The sequence below is a fragment of the Arvicanthis niloticus genome, chromosome 27 (assembly GCF_011762505.2).
Source record: "Arvicanthis niloticus isolate mArvNil1 chromosome 27, mArvNil1.pat.X, whole genome shotgun sequence".
NCBI classification, from domain to species: Eukaryota; Metazoa; Chordata; class Mammalia; order Rodentia; family Muridae; genus Arvicanthis; species Arvicanthis niloticus.
The window spans coordinates 384,992-396,748 of NC_133435.1; the positions used below are offsets into that span (position 1 = coordinate 384,992).

General features: G+C 38.6%; 1 non-coding gene across 1 annotated transcript; it reads right to left on the minus strand.

Annotated features, from left to right (window-relative positions):
* Positions 1-7,170: 7,170 nt before the first annotated feature.
* On the minus strand, positions 7,171-7,298 carry LOC143439905 (small nucleolar RNA SNORA17). The gene has a single exon (XR_013107908.1). It is a non-coding gene; the product is annotated as a small nucleolar RNA SNORA17 (small nucleolar RNA).
* Between the last annotated feature and the right edge of the window lie 4,459 nt (positions 7,299-11,757).

Consider the following 11,757-nt stretch of genomic DNA (forward strand, 5'->3'; position numbering starts at 1 on the left):
TGGATTGATTTGCATCCTTCTGCAGGTTGACCTCCAGTTGAACCAGCACCATTTGCTGAAAATGCTGTCCTTTTTCCACTTGACGGTTTTAGCTCCTTTGTCAAAACTCAAGTGACCATAGGTATGTGGGCTCATTTCTGGATCTTCAATTCTATTCTATTGATCTTCCTGCCTGTCTCTGTACCAATACCATGTACTTTTTATTACTATTGCCCTGTAGTATAGTTTGAGGTCAGGGACAGTTCTTTTGTGGTTGAGAATAGCTCTTGCTATCCTGGGTTTTTTGTTGTTCCAAATAGATTTGCAAATTGCTCTTTCTATCTCTATGAAGAATTGATTTGGAATTTTTATGGGGATTGCATCGAATCTATAGATTGCTTTTGGCAAGATGGCCATTTTTACTAAGTTAATCCTTCCAATCCAGGAGCATGGGAGATCTTTCCATCTTCTGAGATCTTCTATTTCTTTCTTCAGAGACTTGAAGTTCTTGTTATACAGATCTTTCACTTGCTTGGTTAGATTCACTCCAAGATATTTTATATTATTTGTAACTATTGTGAAGAATGTCATTTCCCTAATTTCTTTCTCAGCCTGTTTATCCTTTGAGTAGAGGAAAGCTACTGATTTATTTGAGTTGATTTTATATCCAGCCACTTTACTGAAGTTGTTTATCAGGTTAGGGGTTTTCTGGTGGAAGTTTTTGGGTCTCTTAAGTATACTATCATATCATCTGCAAATAGTGAAATTTTGAATTCTTCCTTTCCTATTTGTATCCCTTTGACTTCCTTTTGTTGTCTAATCACCCTAGCTAGGACTTCCAGTACTATATTGAATAGGTAGGTTAAGAGTGGGCAGCCTTGTCTATTCCCTGATCTTAGTGGGATTGCTTCAAGTTTCTCTCCATTTAGTTTGATGTTGGCTACTGGCTTGCTGTATATTGCTTTACTATGTTTAGGTATGGACCTTGAATTCCTAATCTTTCCAAGGCTTTTAACATGAAGGGATGCTGAATTTTGTCAAATGCTTTCCCAGCATCTAGTGAGATGATCATGTGATTTTTTTCTTTGAGTTTATTTATGTAGTGGATTACATTGATGGATTTCCGAATATTGAACCATGCCTGCATTCCTGGGATAAAGCCTACTTGATCATGATGGATGATTGCTTTGATGTGTTCTTGGATTCGGTTTGCGAGAATTTTATTGAGTATTTTTGCATCAACATTCATAAGAGGGATTGGTCTGTAGTTCTCCTTCTTTGTTGAGTCTTTGTGAGGCTTAGGTATGAGCGTAATTGTAGCTTCATAGAACGAATTAGGTATTGTTCCTTCTGTTTCTATTCTGTGGAATAGTTTGAAGAGAATTGGTATTAGGTCTTCCTGGAAGGTCTGATAGAATTCTGCACTAAAACCATATGGCCCCAGACTTTTTTTGGTTGGGTGATTTTTAATGACTGCTTCTATTTCTTTAGGGGTTATGCGGCTGTTTAGATGGTTTATCTGCACCTGGTATCTATCTAGAAAATTGTCAGTTTCATCCAGATTTTCCAATTTTGTTGAGTATAGGCCTTTGTAGTAGGATCTGACAATTTTTTTTTTAATTTCCTCTGTTTCTGTTGTTATGTCTCCCTTTTCAGTTCTGATTTATTAATTTGAGTACTGTCTCTGTGTCCTTTAGTTAGCCTGGCTAAGGATTTGTCTATGTTGTTGATTTTCTCAAAGAACCAGCTCCTGGATTTGTTGATATTTTGTATAGTTCTTTTTGTTTGAACTTGGTTGATTTCAGCCCTGAGTTTGATCATTCCCTGCTGTCTACTCCTCTTGGGGCCATTTAGCCATATTAGCTTCTTTTTGTTCTAACACTTTCAGGTGTGCTGTCAAGTTATTAATGTATGCTCTTTCCATTTTCTTTTTGTGGGCACTTAGAGCTATGATTTTTCCTCTTAGTACTGCTTTCATGAAGTCCCACAAATTTTGATATGTGTCCTCATTTTCATTTAAATCAAGTCTTTATTTTCTATCTTTATTTCTTCCTTGACCAAGTTATCATTGAGTTAGCATTGTTCATTTTCCATGTGTATGTGGGCTTTCCATTGTTTTTGTCCATGTCAAAGATGAGTCTTAGTCCATCGTGCTCTGATAGGGTACAAGGGATTATTTCAATCTTTTTGTATCTGTTGAGGCCTGTTTTGTGACAAGATAAACAAACCCTTTTGGAGAAGGTACCATGAGGTGCTGAGAAAAACGTATATTCTTTTGTTTTAGGATGAAATGTTCTATAGATAAGTCAGTTAAATCCAATTGGTTCATAACTTTTGGTAGTTTCATTGTGTCTCGGTTTAGTTTCTGTTTCTATGATCTGTCCATAGCTGAGAGCGGGGTGTTGAAATCTCCCACTATTATTGTATGAGGTGCAATGTATGCTTTAAGCTTTAGTAAAGTTTCTTTTATGTATGTGGGTGCCTTTGCATTTGGGGCATAGATGTTCAGAATTGCAAGTTCCTCTTGGTACATTTTTCCTTTGATAAATATGAAGTGTCTTTCTTTATCTTTTTTTGATTACTTTTGGTTGAAAAACGATTTTATTTGATATTAGAATCGCTACTCCAGCTGGTTTCTTGGGGCCATTTGCTTGGAAGATTGTTTTCCAACCTTTTACTCTGAGGTAGAGTCTGTCTTTATCACAAAGGTGCATTTCCTGTATGCAGCAAAATGTTGGGTCCTGTTTATGTATCCAATCTGATAGTCTATGTCTTTTTATTGGAGAATTGAGTCTATTGATATTAAGAGATATTAAGGAAAATTGAATGTTGTTTCCTGTTACTTTTGTTATTGGCGGTGGTTTTATGTTCTTCTTTTAGGGTTGTTGGAAGATTACTTTCTTGCTTTTTCTAGGTTGTAGTTTCCCTCCTTGTGTTGGAGTTTTCCACCAATTATCCTTTGAAGGGCTGGATTTGTGGTAAGATATTGCGTAAATTTGGATTTGTCATGGAATATTTTGGTTTCTCCATCAATACTGATTGAGAGTTTTGCTGGGTAAAGTAGTCTGGGCTGGCATTTGTGTTCTCTTAGGGTCTGTATGATATCAGTCCAGGATCTTCTGGCTTTTATAGTCTCTGGTGAGAAGTCTGGTGTAATTCTTATAGGTCTGACTTTATATGTTATTTCACCTTTTTCCCTTACTGCTTTTAGTATTCTTTCTTTGTTTTGTATATTTGATGTTTTGATTATTATGTGACAGGAGGTATTTCTTTTCTGGTCTAGTCTAATTGGGGTTCTGTAGGCTTCTTGTATATTTAAGGACATCTCTTTCTTTAGGTTAGGGAAGTTTTCCTCTATAATTTTGTTGAAGATATTTACTGGCCTTTTAAGTTGGGAGTCTTCCCCCTCATCTATACCTATTATCCTTAGGTTTGGTCTTCTCATTGTGTCCTAAATTTCCTGGATGTTTTGGGTTAGTAGCTTTTTGCATTTTGCATTTTCTTTGACAGTTTTGTCAATGTTTTCCATGGTATCTTCTGCACATGAGATTCTCTCTTCTATCTCTTATATTCTGTTGGTAGTGCTTGTGTCTATGACTCCTGATCTTTTTCCTAGGTTTTCTATCTCCAGGGTAGTCTCCTTTTGAAATTTCTTTATTGCTTCTACTTCCATTTTTAGATCTTGGACAGTTGTGTTTAATTCCTTCACCTGTTTGGTTGTGTTTTCTTGCATTTCTTTAAGGGCTTCTACCTGTTTACCTGTGTTCTCCTCAAATTCTTTGAGAGTGTTATTTATGACCTTCTTAAAGTTCTCTAACATCATCATGAGAAATGATTTTAATTCTGTGTCTTGCTTTTCTTGTGTGATGTGGTGTTCAGGGCTTGCTATGGTGGAAGAACTGGGTTCTGGTGATGCCAAGTAACTTTGGTTTCTGTTGTTTACATTCCTGCGCTTGCCTTTTGCCATTTGGTTAACTCTAGTGTTACCCTCTCTCACTGGTTCTGACTGGGGACTGTCTTTCCAGTTATCTTGCTTGTATCAGAACTCCTCAGGGTCCAGATGTCTCTATGATCCTCTTATCCTCAGCTCCAGCTGCTCTGAGTGCAGTGTCTCCTCTAGGCTGTCTCAGGGTAAGGTGTCTTCTTGAGAGCAGACCAACTAGGTGTTCACTGTTCTGAGTGCAGTGGTTCCTCTAGAATGTCTCAGGATAAGTTGACTGCTGCTCTGGGTTCCATGGTTCCTCTAGGATGACTCTGGGTATGGTGTCCCCTGCTCTGAGGTCGGTGGCCTCTCTAGGATGTCTCAGGATACGGTTTCCACAAGAGTTCAGGTCCAATGGGTGTCTGCCTCTCTGAGGACACTGACCTCTCTGCGCTGACTCTGGATGCAGTTTCCACAAGGGTATAGATCCACTGGATGCCTGCTTCCGCCCCCGGGAATCCAGAGAGGAGTGGAGGAGGAGTGGAATTCCACAAGGTCAGGGTTTGGGTACCTGGGGGTGGGGGGTTGTACTGAGATCTTCCTACTCCCATCTGTGGCTCTGGTGTGTAGGGCAGTGTGCAACTGGCCCTACCTGCCTCCCTGAGGACACTGGCCTCCCAGGGATGTCTGAGTATACAGTCTCCCCAAGGGTGCAGACCCCACTGGGTGTCTGCCTCAGCTACCTGGATGGATCTGGAGAGGGGCAGAAGGGGATAAATATTATTTCTATAATGAATCCATATGTTGCTCTTAAGTTACAAAGAAAAAACTGTATATAATAATTTGAATTGGAAGAATTGATTACTTTGTTAAAACTTTTATTGGTTCTTAGTGAATTTCACATCATGAACCCCAATTCCATTCACATCATGAACCCCAATCCCATGCATCTTTCCCTTTCCTCATACCTGCTCCACACCCTTGCAATCTCCCTAACAGAGAAATAAGCCGTAGTGTGTCACACTGTGTTCCACACTATTCTCTTTTGTTCACACTTGTTTGCTTGCAAATTTTTAGTGCAATGAGTTGTAACTCTAGTATGAGACCTCTGGCTTCTGCTCCTGTGTCAATATTTGAATTCACTGTGATTCCTCTTGCATATCATGTTGTTGCTCTGTGTCTTAGAGATCCTGTAGTTTTGGATTTATAGAACTAGCCTCTTCATACATTCTAACACTTCATCAATGGGATAGATGTTTGGGTTCACCAATTCAAAGCCCTGGATTTGCTTCTGGGTGGTATTGAGATACTCAGTCCACTGGCTCTCTGATACACCCTGGGGTCTGGCTATCCTGAAACCCCTTCAATAAAGGCCAAGTGTACCCTGCTACCCAGGTGAGGTTCAGGGCCTGCTCTTCCTAATGTTGCAGCCAGTGAGGGACATGGACCATTCTCATACACTGATGAACCCAGGGCCAGCTCTTCCATCTACCATAGATGGTGAGGGATGAAAGAACTGAGGAGGATGTCTCTCCCTTGTCTGAAGTACATGCCCTTTGGAGCCAACTCACAAAAACTTCCACATTGAGGGCCGCTCTATCATACTGCACAAGCAGCCAGTGAGGGACATGGACATTTCTCACACACTGATGACCCCAGAGCTAGCTATTCCATCTGCCATAGATGGTAAGGGATGAAGAAATTGAGGAGAATGTCTCTCCCTTGTCTGAAGCACATGCCCTTGGGAGTCAACTCACATATAACTTCCACATTAAGAGCTAGCTCTATTGGACTACACAAGCAAGGTATATAGTCATCTTTCTCACAGGGAAGGGTCATGGCTAATCCTTATTGTGGTTATGATGCCAGGACCAGCTCTCCTGCCTAATGTAGGTGGCAAGGGGCAAGGGTTGAGGAGGGTATCTCTTTCTTTCCCATACTGCAACAGGGCAGACAAGAGGCAGGGAGAGCTGTTTCATTCTCAGACTCAGATGGTTAACCTCCATGTCCACCATCAGGGTCAGCTCTACCATGCTGCCCAGGTGAAGAGAAAGGTATGCTCTCTTAAGTGCTATAGCACATGAGAAGCAAAGACAGCTTTCATGTTCTAACAACCTCATTAGGGACAACTCTCCTGCCTACTGCCAGTGGTGAGGGCAAAATGGCAGGGAGAGGAACAATGTTACTTCATAACAGACAAGAGGCAAGACTTGATCTCTCACAGTCATGCCCTTAGGCTAGATCAAGCACAACCACCACATTCAGGGTAATTTCTCCTAAGCTGTCTGGGCAAGGTGCTGGGTCTGCTCTCCCACGTTTTACAGCTTGTAAAGGACAGGGCAAGCTTTACTGCTCTCATGACAAAGGGCTTGATCTCTCACCTACCAAAGGTGGTAAGGGGCAAAGGTATGTCTCTCCTTTTTCTACGTCACCACAGGGAGATGAGTGATAGGGCTAGTTCTCCTATACTAACATCTGCAAATCCTGAAGTGTGGAGAGCTCACTCCCAGTAATGAAATAGTCTAGCAGTGGCTTCTGATCTGCTGACATTCCCAGGTGAGGTTTGGGGCCAGTTCTTAAAGCCCTTAGACATCAGTATGTCCCCAGATGGCAACACAGATCACAGACATTCACTGGGCCTTTGATGTTAATAGAATCTTGCTGCTGCAGGACCATAGGCCAGAGTGGGATATTGGTGGCAACACAGGCCAGGACCCTACAATGGTCTAAGGTGGCATCACTGGCTAGTTAAATCAGGCAGCTCCTCACCACCTTACTATAAAGTTTCCAGTTCTGTCTTCTTTCATTGTGTCTATATACTTCTGTTTCTCTCTGCCTTCCTTTTCTCTACCACTTACTTGCTCAGCTTAGTGGTGCCTGGGGTCTCTGACTGTCTGAGGTTGTCTCAGGAGTGATTTTAGGAGTTCTGTGCATAAGTTGCATACTATGGTGTCAGGCAGGTATTATCTCGAGCCTGGTCTAGCTCTTCAGGCCTGGGCTGCCAGACTTGTATTCATATCAGGCTAGCTCTCTGCCCTGGCTCCATGGTATTTAGTGGTCTGGTGGTCCTCTTAGGTTAGCTCTTTGTCTCACTTAGTGGAGTATCTCCTGGCGAATGGCTTCTATATTTGGCTTATATTCACCTGGGGCCTGTGGTCCCAGGAGGGGTTCTTTGAGTCTTTTTACTTCTTCCAGTCCTGTAAGTCCATCTGGGCCTGCCTGGCCCTGGTCAGCTGGCTATCTCAGGCTCTCTATTTTATTTTAAGGAAAATGTCAGGCTACTAATAGTTCAAATGTACATATATGAGAACACTGAGCATAGACATAACCTCTATCCTCTGTGACACTGACACACATGTGTTACAGCAGCAATATCTGCAAAGTCCCTTGAGACAAGGATTCAAATTTTTTAGAATGTGTATATTTATTTTTTAATATTTTATTATTTTATTTATTTACATTTCCATTGTTGCCCCCACTTTTAGTCCCCTGTCCCACAGTTCCTATTCCCATTCTTCCTACCCCTTGGCTCCAAGAGGGTGCTACCCTGCCCCCCCACCAGGCCTCACCCTTCCCTGAGGTCTCAAGGGTCTTGAAGATTAAGCACATCTTCTCCTACTAAAGATTATCATAGTGAAAATAACTATTTTATCAAAAGCAATCTATAGATTAAATGAAATCCATGTCAACATTCCAACTCAGATATTTACAGATATGGAAAAATCAATTCTCAACTTCATACAGAAAAACAAACAAACAAACAAAAACTTAGGATAGCCAAAACAATTCTCAACAATATAAGAATTCCTGGAGGAATCACCATCACTAAACTCAAGCTGTAGTACAAAGCAACCAAGATTCACAAACAAGATTGGTCTGAAGTTTTCTTTCCTTGTTGGATCTTTGTGTGGTTTAGGTGTTAGAGTATGAATGAATACATAGAATAAATTAGGGAGTGTTCCTTCTGCTTTTACTTCATGGAATAGTTTGGGGAGTATTGGTATTAGCTCTTGTTTGAAGGTTTTGGTAGAATTCTGTAGTTAAAACCATCTGGCATTGGGCATTTTTGTTATCTTGCTTGGGAATTTTTTGATGACTATTTACATTTCTGTAGGAGTTATGCAACTGTTTAGACAGTGCACCTGATCTTGGTGTAACTTGGGTACATGGTATCTGTCTAGAAGATCATCAATCTTATCTAGATTTACCAGGTTTTTTATTTTTTTGTTTGTTTTTTTGTTTTGTTTTTTTTTTGTTGTTGTTGTTGTTGGGTTTTTTTGAATATATAGGTTTTTGTAGTGGGTTCTGATGATTTTTTTTCAAGTTCCTCATTTTCTGTTGTTATCTTTCCCTTTTGATTTCTGATTTTGTTAATTTGGATACTGCCACTGTAACCTTTAGTTAGTTTGGTTAAAGGTTTATCTATCCTGTTGATTTCTCAAAGAACCAGCTCTTTGTTTTGTTGATTCTTTTTGTCATTCTCTATGTTTGTACCTGGCTGATTTCAGCTCTGAGTTTGACTATTTCCTGCCCTCTACAACTCTTTGGTGTGTTTGCCTCTTTCTGTTCTAGATATTTCAGGTGTGCTGTTAAATGGCTTTTGTAGCTTCTGTCAATTTATTCATGTAGGCACTTAGTGATATGAATTTTCTGCTTAACCTGCTTTTCATGTTTTCTCATAAGTTTGGTTATGATGTGCCTTAATTTTCATTGAATTCTATAAAGTTTTTTATTTCTTTCTACATTTCTTTACTAACCAAGTTATCAGTGAACAGAGAGTTGTTTAGTTTCCAGAAGTATATTGGTTTTCTGTTTTGTTGTTGTTATTGATGTCTAGATTTAGTCTGTGGTGATCTGATAAAATGCATGGAATTATTTTAATCTTTTTTTTTTATCTGTTATGGTTTGTTTTATGTCTGATTACATAGTCAGTTTTGGAGAAGCATCCATGAGGTACTGAGAAGAAAGTATATAAATAACTGTTAAATCCATTTGATTCATAGTTTCTATTAATTTAACTGTAACTCTGTTTTAATGTCATGTTCATTGGTGAGAGTAGGGTGTTGAAGTCTTTTGTTATTGTGTAAGGTTCAATGTGTGTTTTGACCTTTATTATCATTTCTTTTATGAATATTGGTACACTTGTATTTGCAGCATAGATGTTCAGAATTGAGACTTCTTGGTGAAATTTTCCTTTGATGAATATGAAGTGTTCTTTCCCATTTTGGTTTGGTTGAAAGTGTATTTTTTGGAATTTAGAATTAGAATTCCTGCTTGTTTCCTGGGACCATTTGCTTTGGGACCAGGAAATCTTTTTTACTCCTGCCTTGTACTCCTCTGAGGTAGTGTTTGTAATTGTCATTGATGTGTTTTTCTTGTATGAAGCAAAATTCTTGATCCTGTTATATGTCCAGTGTATCAGCCTGTGTCTTTTTATTTGGGAATTGGACCCATTGATTTTGAGACATATTAAAGACAGATGATTATTGATTCATGTTATTTTTGTTGCTAGAGGTGGTATTATTTGTGTATGATTCTTTTTTGGGAGGGTATGTTGTCAAATGTTTAAATTCTTGCTTTTTTTGGTTACAGTTACAATTCTTGTATTGGAGATTTTGTTTGTGTATCTTCTGTAGGGTTGGGTTAGTAGAAAACTATTGTTTAAATTTGGTTTATCACAGAATATCTTGGTTTCTCCATCTATGGTTATTGAGAGTTTTGCTGGGTATACTATCTGGGGCTGGCATTTTTGTGCTCCTAAGGTCTAGTTGACCTCTCTTCAGGATCTTCTGGCTTGTAGAGTCTCTGTTAAGAATTCTGTTATAATTCTGATGGGTATGCCTTTATATGTTACTTGGCCTCTTTTCCTTATAGCTTTTAATATTCTTTCTTGGTTCTGTGCATTTAAAGTTGTGATTATTATGTGATGAGGGTTTTTATGTGTATTTTTATTTTAATATTTTTATCTTTTCTCATGCAATGCATCTGACCCCAGTTTCTCCTCCTACTACTATTCCCCATTGAACCTCAATTCTTTCTCTCCCAGATATACTCTTTTTCTGTGTTTTTTCAGAAATGTGTAGGTCTCCCAAACATATCAACTGAACACAACATAAAAATTTACAATTAGACTAGGCAGAAACCCTAGAGGGTGGGCAGCAACACCCAGTAGAAGATAAAGAATCCCCAATACAGGCAAAAGAAAGAGAGACTCCCTTATTCTATGTGTATGAATCTTACATTAATAGCAAACCAATAGCCATAGCATATATATATATATATATATATATATATATATATATATATAGAGAGAGAGAGAGAGAGAGAGAGAGAGAGAGAGAGAGAGAGAGCAGACCCATGCAGACCCTGTGATTATAGCTTCAATCTCAGTGAGCCCCCATGAAACCCACTTAGTTGAATTTTGGGGCTATGTTTTCCTCATGTCCTTATCCCCTCTGGCTTATAAATTTTTTGTCTCCTTCTCTGGGGTTCCCTGAGTTCTGAGGGAAGGAACACAATAGAATTCTCCAGTTTTGGTTCTTTCTCCTCTTACTGTTTGCCTGTGGATGCCTTCATTTGTTTCTAGTAAGTATCAGAGGAAGACTCTTTGATGACAATTGGGGGGGGGCATTAAAATAGATTTTTATTTTAGGTGTAAAAATATACTTTAAACAAAGAGGTATAAACTCTTTACTTCTGTTGAGGAATTATTTCAAGTTAATTGTGCTGTGGGGTTGCCTGTGAAAATAATCTTGATTAGTAATTGTTGTGAGAGTGCTAAGTCATTTGTGGGTTTATGCTATGTCTTGCAGCTGGTTCTTGGTGGTATAAGAGGTCTCTCTGATGAACACTCAAAATTAAGCCAACAAGAAGTCTATTTAAAATGCTCCCAAACAAGTGATGAAATTGAAATAGTAATAAATGATTTTCAAACAAAAACAAAAAAATTTCAAAGCCAGATCAATTCATAACAGAATTCTATTAGAGTATCAAAGTAAATCAACAGCCAATACCTCTTAACATAATAAGTAGAATAGAAACAGGAGGATCAATCTTAAAATTCATTTACTAACACAGAATCTAATACCCAAATCATGTAAAAAAATACTACAAGTAAAGAAAACTATTGACCAATATCCCTGATGAACATATTCAAAATAATAAAATACTTGCAAACAGAATGCAGACATTTTACATGAGATTATCTATAGTGACTAACTTAACTTTATCCTTGAAATGCAGGCGTGGTTCAATGTACAGAGTTAAACAAATGAAATAAGCAACATAAATGAACTAAAAGATTAAAAAAAAATCTGGACATTCCAAAAGTTGAATAAAATATTCTTTTTTTTTTTTTTTTTTTAAGTATTTTTTTTTTATTAGATCTTTCATTTACACTTCAGATACCATCCCGTTTCCCCATTCCCCCCCCTTAGAAAACCCCTATCCCATGCCCCTTTTCCTTTTTGCATTTATACATTTTTTTAAGAAATGTTAATCATAGGCTTTATAAGTTTGGTATTGTTCAATCAGAGGTGTAACCCACTACCCAACCTAGATATATCAACTATCTTTGACTGGTGGAGATACATAAACATCTGCTTCCCTGTTTCCCCCCTCTATCTCTCTTTCATCACCTAGCTTCTCCTCTCCTTCTTCTTCTCCTCTTCTTACTCCTTTTCTTCCTCTCAGTACTCCTCCCACCTTAGCTCCTCCTACACATCACCCTTCCTGTTAAAAGGAAACTTTTCTCTCAAAATACAATTAGAGCATAATTATGCCTATTTGTACCAGTGAGGTACAAGATAGTCCTAATACCCAGTCCATCCTTTTGTTGACTAACCAGCACCTCTGTC